Source organism: Loxodonta africana, chromosome 18, assembly GCF_030014295.1.
Source record: "Loxodonta africana isolate mLoxAfr1 chromosome 18, mLoxAfr1.hap2, whole genome shotgun sequence".
NCBI lineage: Eukaryota > Metazoa > Chordata > Mammalia > Proboscidea > Elephantidae > Loxodonta > Loxodonta africana.
Window position 1 is genome coordinate 58,661,238 of NC_087359.1, and position 7,669 is coordinate 58,668,906.

General features: G+C 47.0%; 1 pseudogene; it reads left to right on the forward strand.

Moving 5' to 3' along the window:
• The first annotated feature begins 57 nt into the window (after positions 1–57).
• On the forward strand, positions 58–3,568 carry LOC135228016 (pleckstrin homology domain-containing family M member 1-like; annotated as a pseudogene).
• The last annotated feature ends 4,101 nt before the right edge of the window (positions 3,569–7,669 follow it).

The window sequence follows — 7,669 nt, forward strand, 5'->3', positions numbered from 1 at the left end:
CTCATCTTTCTCTGCAGGTGTCTGTGATTCTCTGGGGGAGCTGCTGCACAAGTGGAAATGCTCTCAGTGGTGGAGAACGGACTGGACCCCCGGGCTGCCATCCCAGTAGGCAAGCAAGGGAGGGTCAGGGTGGGAAAGGAGAGAACGCCATTTCGTCAGCTTTTCTTAATTTTAAATGAATGGGCAGTATCCAACAAGAGGTCTCGGGGTAAGAAAAGTTATAGCAGAAGTAGGGCCTGAGGAGATCCTGCCCTTTCTGGATCATCTTATTGGTGATAAAATGGAACTTTACAAAGAATGGATTTAAGATAGGTTGCCTGTGTGGTTGCACATGTATTTGCCAATAGGCAAAGAGTCCCATCCCCTGGGATATTTTCCTAAAGGCCTATGTTAAGTTTGGCACTGCCTAGGTCATCAAGAAGAAGCTGGTGGGATCAGTGAAGGCGTTGCAGAAACAGTACGTGTCCTCAGACACAGTGGTCACCAGTGAAGACGGAGATGCCACCACCATGCGCAGTGCCCTGGAGGCTGTGTTTCTCCGTGGCCTGCACGCCAAGCACATCCGAGCTGAGGCTGGAGGAAAGAGGAAGAAAAGTGCCTACCAGAAGCCTCTGCCTCGGCCTGTCTTCTGGCCCCTCCTGAAAGCTGGTACCCACAAGTGAGCTCAGCCTGGAGAGGCTTTGCTTTGGGGAGGAGTTTCTGAGTGTGGGACACTTGGCTCTTCCTCTTCAGCTATGAGGAAAACTTACAGAGCCTATGTTCTAGTGTAGAGATAGTGGATGGAGACTGCTGAAGGGTTTCTCCTTGAACCAGGCTTCCCACCAGTCTACTATTAGGTTTTGAGCCCCTCAGCCCTCATAGGATGATCTGGGGCTGCTTTGCACCCCAGCGCTGGCCTCCTCTAGCAGGAACAGTGTCTCCTGTTTACTTGAAGGTGCCACAGAAACATTTTGTATGTTTGTCATAATGTTAAAACTTTGGGAAACACTGCATTAGACGAGGGCTGGCAGGCTAGGGCTCATACGTCAAATCTGGTCCACCACCTATTTTTGTAAAAAAAGTTTTATTGGAACACAGCCACATCCATTCATATACATACTGTCCATGACTGTTTTTCCCCAACTGTGGCAGTGTTGAGTAGTTCAACAGAGGCTGTATGGCCCACAAACCCAAGAATATTTACTATCTGGCCCTTTATAAAAAAACTTTGCCAACCCTGCCTTAGAATGTTTGAACATCTATGTGCTAAATGTTACATGTGTAGCTAAGGATAGAATTTTTGAAGGAGAAGAATCCAGGTAGAACATGTGAATATTCACCCAGGAGACATTTGCCTTTTTGGCCCTGCCCAGAAAGTATCTAGCCCTGAGCCTGTAATCAAAAACCAAACCCGTTGCTGTTCAGTCAATTCTGAATCATTGCGACCCAGTACGACAGAGCAGAACTGCCCTGTAGGGTTTCCAAGGAGCAGCTGGTGGATTCAAACTGCTGACCTTTTGGTTAGCAGCTGAGCTGTTAACCACTGCGCCACCAGGGCTACCCACTGTGCCACAGGGCCGCACTGTGCCTCTAAGTGCTATTAAATGCTACCTTCAGGCTCGAAGTGCCTTTTCTGTCTCTGACCTTCCCCTCCATGCCTTACTACCACTGTCCTATCTCAGGTTCTTATCTTGCTCCTGGCTGACCGCTGGCTTTCTAATTGTCCCTCTTATTTCATTCTGTCTTCCATTAGGTCAGCCAGCAGGCCAACATTTACTGAGCTTAAGCAACTAGGAGCTCAGTTATTGAGCCCAGTAGAGTGTAGCCCACCTTCAGTACAGTGTGGTCTGCCCGCCCACAGAGGAGACATGCACAGAGGGCTAGGGTAGCTCACAGGAGGGGCATTTACCTCAAACCGAGGGACTCAGGAACTGAGTTTGGTAGGCTTGGGGTCTTATCTTTCTATTCAGAGAATTCCACCCTGAAATCTGCACAGTTATGGCCAAGTCAAACTTTCCTGCACAAAAACCTGTAGCCCATAGGCTCCCAAATGCCGTCCTGGGGCAGCTGCCAGTCCCCTCGAGTCTGATTCATTAGGTTAGGTGCTCAGAATCTGTAACCTGATCAAGTTCCCTATGTGAATCTGATGCACAGCCTGTTGTGGGAGCCACTGCCCTACTTTGTCTCATCACTTTGATACTCAAGACCCTTTACTACCTGGCTTTGCAACCGAATTCCCTCCACACGTTATAATCCGAGTGCTTACCACTCCTGTTGTAGGTCTGTTGCTTTCCTACCCTTCTATGCCTTTTTTCTGTCAGTCTCTTGTGCCTAGAAGATTCTCCTTTCATCTTTTTCTCTTGAAATCTCTCAGGGCTGCCTTTTCTCTGGCATTTTACTCTCTCTAACCATGAAATGATACCAAAAACAGGGCTTGACTCACATGTGCCCTTGAAAAGCAGTTAATTGCTGAAGGCAGAGACCATGTCTTTCCCCTGTATCTGCACAGCTCCAAGGAGTTTGCACTTTGCTCAGCAAACAGGTCTTAAATGAGCGGATCGATGCCCGGGGCCCAAGGGGCAGTTGTAATAAACATAGAAATTCATGACACCAACCTGGAAACCTCAGGGGTTATAGATTAGATATTTTTGAGTTCCCCTTAAAACACTATTATCCAGAATTTGTCGTGCCTATGTAACCCTCATGGTATAGCGGTTAAGTGGTATGGCTGCTAACCTAAAGGCCAGCAGCTCAAATCCACCAGGCGCTCCTTGGAAACTCTATGGCACAGTTCTACTCTGTCCTATAGGGTCGCTATGAGTCAGAATCGACTCGACGGCAGTGGGTTTTTTATGTATATTTACAACGATTATATTCATTCTTGCTAACTCGTGGATAAAATGACATCTCAGTGATTTGAGGTAGTTACTTGAAACGAGTCTGTTTTCCCCCTTCCCAGACACATCATTAGACAATTAGAGCACCTGGTCTTCGTCATCATGAATGTGGGCCGCTGCCAGGCATGGCTCCAACTTACCCTCAATGATGGACTGATGGAGTGCTACCTGAAATTGCTCCTCCAGGACCAGGCCCAGCTGTTTGAGTACTATCAGCCCACAACCCTGCTTGGAGATACCAAGGAAGGCGAGTTTCTCCTTAGCTTCCTGCAGGGACTAAGGTCTTTGTCCTTTGAGCTCTCCTAAAAGTCTGCCATCTTAAACGAGTGGACACCCACCCCACTAGCCCTCTCTAGGCTTTGCCCATTCTCTGAGCTCGACCCTTTCACTACCTCGGGTGCAGAACTACAGCCGAAGGAGTCCCTGGATTCAGTTCCCCATTCCTTGGGCACAGAGGACATCAAAGTCCAGTACTCAGGCCATAAGATTCAGCAGAAGAGGAAGCTCACTGCCTCCTCCCTCAGCCTGGACACGGCCAGTTCATTCCAGCTGTCCTGCACCCTGAACTCCGATAGCTGCCTTCTTCAAGAAAATGGCTCCAAGAGCCCAGACTGTTCTGAGGAGCCCATATCTACGACTCAGACCTTTGGACGGCAAATGCTGATGATTGAGATCAGTCTCTGCAAGAGTGACTACCCCCCTCCCTCCCTCCCTCTTTCCCTCCTTCCTTGCTTTCAAATTGGATTTGTGATTGTCTGTCGCTGAGCACTGAACTCTATTAGGGTATAAAGCCAGACAAAGGAGACATCATTCCTCTTCTTCAGGGACTGGAGAAGCTGGGGGTTGTAACTTGAAACAACATGGAAGCAGTGTGAAGAAGGGACATAGGGCTCAGAGCAGATTCAAGGTCCAGCTCTGACCCTGGATAGCAAGTTACTTTGTCTTACTTAGTTTCTCTGAGGCTCAGTGTGAAATATTTCAGTGTAAAAAGTTTTCATCTAGAAGGGAGGAAGCTAACAGTTCAGGCTGATATCTACGACTTCCAAAAAATACAGTGAAGCATAATGCCTAAGAGTGTGATGTAGTGACACAAAAGATATAGAGAACACGAAACTTGAGTGGCCCGTGGAGGAGGTGGTAGACAACTGGGGAGAAGCAAGTGTGTAGAGGAGTGTATGGTGCAGACTAACCAGAGGGGGAGAGCCTGGGAAGGAGCCTTCTTCATACAGCCTTTTTTTTTTCATTGATTTTTTTTTCGAATAATCCATTTTTATGGTTAAAGGAAAAAAAAAAAAAAACAGTAGCCCTGGTGGTGCAGTGGTTAAGTGTTTGGCTGCTAACTGAAAGGTCGGCAGTTTGAACCCACAAGCCACTCCACAGGAGAAAGATGTGGCAGTTTGCTTCCTTAAAGATTTACAGCCTTGGAAACCCTATGGGGCAGTTCTACCCTGTCCTGTAGTGTCGCTATGAGCTGGAATAGACTTGATGGCAACAGGTTTGGTTTTGGTTTTTTGTCCAGTCCTGCTGCTCCTACCTTGGTTCAGGTCCTTACAAGTTCCCATCTGGTGTGAGAATAATACTGGATTGGACTTGGTTTCAATCCCTGTCCCACCATGTACAGGCCTAGTAATGTCAGGCAAATTGTAGACTCTGAGGTTCTGTATCTTCATCTGTAAAATGGAGATACCCTTATAGGGCTGTTGAGAATCAAATCAGATGACTGTTAATGAGTTGAATACATAAGAATGTCTCATAGGCCCCATAAAGGACCTATAAAGCAGTGGAGCATTGGTATGCAGTTTTCATTTGTCCCTTGGGGGAATTTAGATCTGATATATTGGGGAGAAGCGTCTCTTTCTCCAGAAATGCCTGGACCCATGGCATGACTTAGGCTGTCTTACCTGTCTTAGTCCTTTGTGTGTCTCTGCCTCCTCCCACAGACCAGCCAGCCTTCTCTTGGTCACGTGCCTTACCTTCATTTTTCATGAGTCTTGTGATTGGAAAATTCCAGCTTAAGGTCGTTGAATCAGTAACCATCCACCCTGTGTGGGAAATGTTGTCCTGGCTATTACAGGGAAACTCGGAAAGAATATCAGGATATATAGATGAACAGTGGACAGTGGTGTGAGGAATTAGCAAACACTAAACACCCAGGTACATAAACGCACATCCAGCACCATCCTTCTTATTTCTATTTTTTTGGCTTTACAAAGAGAAATTTATTCCCTCACAGTCTAGGATGCTAGACGTCTGAATTCAGGATGCCAGCTCCAGAGGAAGGCTTGCTTTCTCTGCTGGCTCTGGGGGAAGGTCTTTGTCATCAATCTTCCCCAGTCTAGGACTTTCTCTGTGCAAGAACCCCTGGGTCCAATGGACAGGCTCTGCATCCAGCGCTGCTTTTGTGGTAGTGTAAGGTCCCCGTGTCTATCCGCTCACTTCTTTCTTTTATATTTCAAAAGAGATTCCTCAACCAAGATGGCGGAATAGACAGAGGCTTCCTTCCAGCCCTCTTTACAACAAAGACCAAAAAAACAAGTGAAAGGAGTATATTTGGGACAAGCTGGGAGCCCTGAGCATCAAAGGCAAGCTTAGACAATGAACTGAGGGGCAGGGGAAGGAAGAGGCCGTTCAGAAGCGGAGAGGAGTTACTGGACCTGAATGGCAGGGAGCCCTCAGGCACCATTCCCGGAGCAGCTGTGGTGGCGGCGGGCTGGTCCTAGCGCTCGGCCGCAGTTCCCTCAGGGAGGAGCAGCAGCCACACAGCCCACTCACACCTCCGGGACCGCTCTCGGCAAAAGCTAAGTACTTGCATATATTTTACCATTACCCACCCCCCCCCCGAACCCAGCTTCAGGAGCTGAATCCCTAGGCCTGAGGTAGACCCTGGTGAGCGCCTGGAGGGTCCTCCCAGCCTTGGGGAAGGAAAAAATTTCCAACTGGGGGGAAAAGATAATTTGCTAGCTCCGTTAACTGGGGGAGCTCAGGACAGAAGCGGCTCCTGCCCAGGCACAAACCGTCCGTGGACCTTGAGCACCTTTCCCTTCCGCATGGACCTGTGTGGGCCTATTTTGGGAGAATAGGCCCTTGTTGGCAAACTCCAACCATTTCAGCGGTGTGGTGGAGAGGTGGCTATTTGACGTTTGACATTGCTTTGCCTATTAAACAAGGTCCTCACCTACCTACAACAGGGACCTATGGACTGGTGGCTCCACTCAGGTCACCCAGCCACCCGCGACAGGGGTCCAAAGGTAACTGGTACCTCCCAGTCCTTACGACCAAAAACTTTGGGTGCCCATGGTCCCTCTGCAGAACCCACCGACCAGCACGCTCTAGGGAACAGAGACAGGTTTTCCTCAGAGACACTTGGTGGTCGGTTCTCAGCCCCCCTGCCTTGTTCAGAGTGTGACCCCCTGCTGCGGTCAGATACCGGTATATATGCCAATCTCCCCTACCCCTCTTAGACTGTAGGACAGAGCCTGTACCACACACTCGATATCAGCTACCTGGGCACCTGAGCTGAATTCATACAAGAAAACTGAATGGACTCCTAGACTGATATACCTGATAACAGCTCTAGTCAGCTGGGGACAGGACACCAGAGCCCCAAAGGTGAAAATAATCAAGCTAGCTCACTCAAGCAACCCACAGGGGTATACCAAAACAAAACAAAGCAAGTAGCTACGACACAGTAAGCAAGCATAAACTAATACAATAACTAGATAACTGGGAGCTCCTAAAAATCAAACACCTATGCTCATCCAAAGACTTCACCAAAAGAGTAAAAAGACTACCTACAGACTGGGAAAAAGTTTTTAGCTATGACATTCCCGATCAGCACTTGATCTATAAAATCTACATGATACTGCAAAAACTCAACTGCAAAAAGACAAATAACCCAATCAAAAAATGGGCAAAAGATATGGATAGACACTTCACTAAAGAAGACATGCAGGTAGCTAACAGATATATGAGGAAATGTTCATGATCATTAGCCGTTAGAGAAATGCAGATCAAAACTACAATGAGATTTCATCTCACTCCAACAAGGCTGGCATTAATCCAAAAAACACAAAATAATAAATGTTAGGCTGTGGAGAGATTAGAACACTTCTACACTGCTGGTGGGAATGTCAAATGGTACAACCACTTTGGAAATTGATTTGACGCTTCCTTAAAAAGCTAGAAATAGAACTACCATACGATCCAGCAATCCCACTCCTTGGAATATATCCTAGAGAAATAAGAGCCTTTACACTAACAGATATATGCATACACATGTTTATTGCAGCACTGTTTACAATAGCAAAAAGATGGAAGTAACCAAGGTACCCATCAATGGATGAATGGATAAATAAGTTATGGAATATTCACACAAGGGAATACGACGCATCGATAAAGAACAGTGAGGAATCTGTGAAACATTTCATAACATGGAGGAACCTGGAAGGCATTATGCTGAGTGAAATTAGTAGCAAAAGGAAAAATATTGTATAAGACCACTATTATGAGAACTTGAGAAATAGTTTAAACTGAGAAGAAAACATTCTTTCGTGGTTACCAGAGGGGGGAGGGAGGGAGGGTGGGAGGGGGCATTCACTAATTAGATAGTAGATAAGAACAACTTTAGATGAAGAGAAAGACAGCACACGATACAGGGGAGGTCAGCACAATTGGACTAAAACAAAAGCAAAGAAGTTTCCTGAATAAACTGAATGCTTCGAAGGCCAGAGTAGCAGGGGCAGGGGTCTAGGGACCATGGTTTCAGGTGACATCTAAGTCAATAGGCATAATAA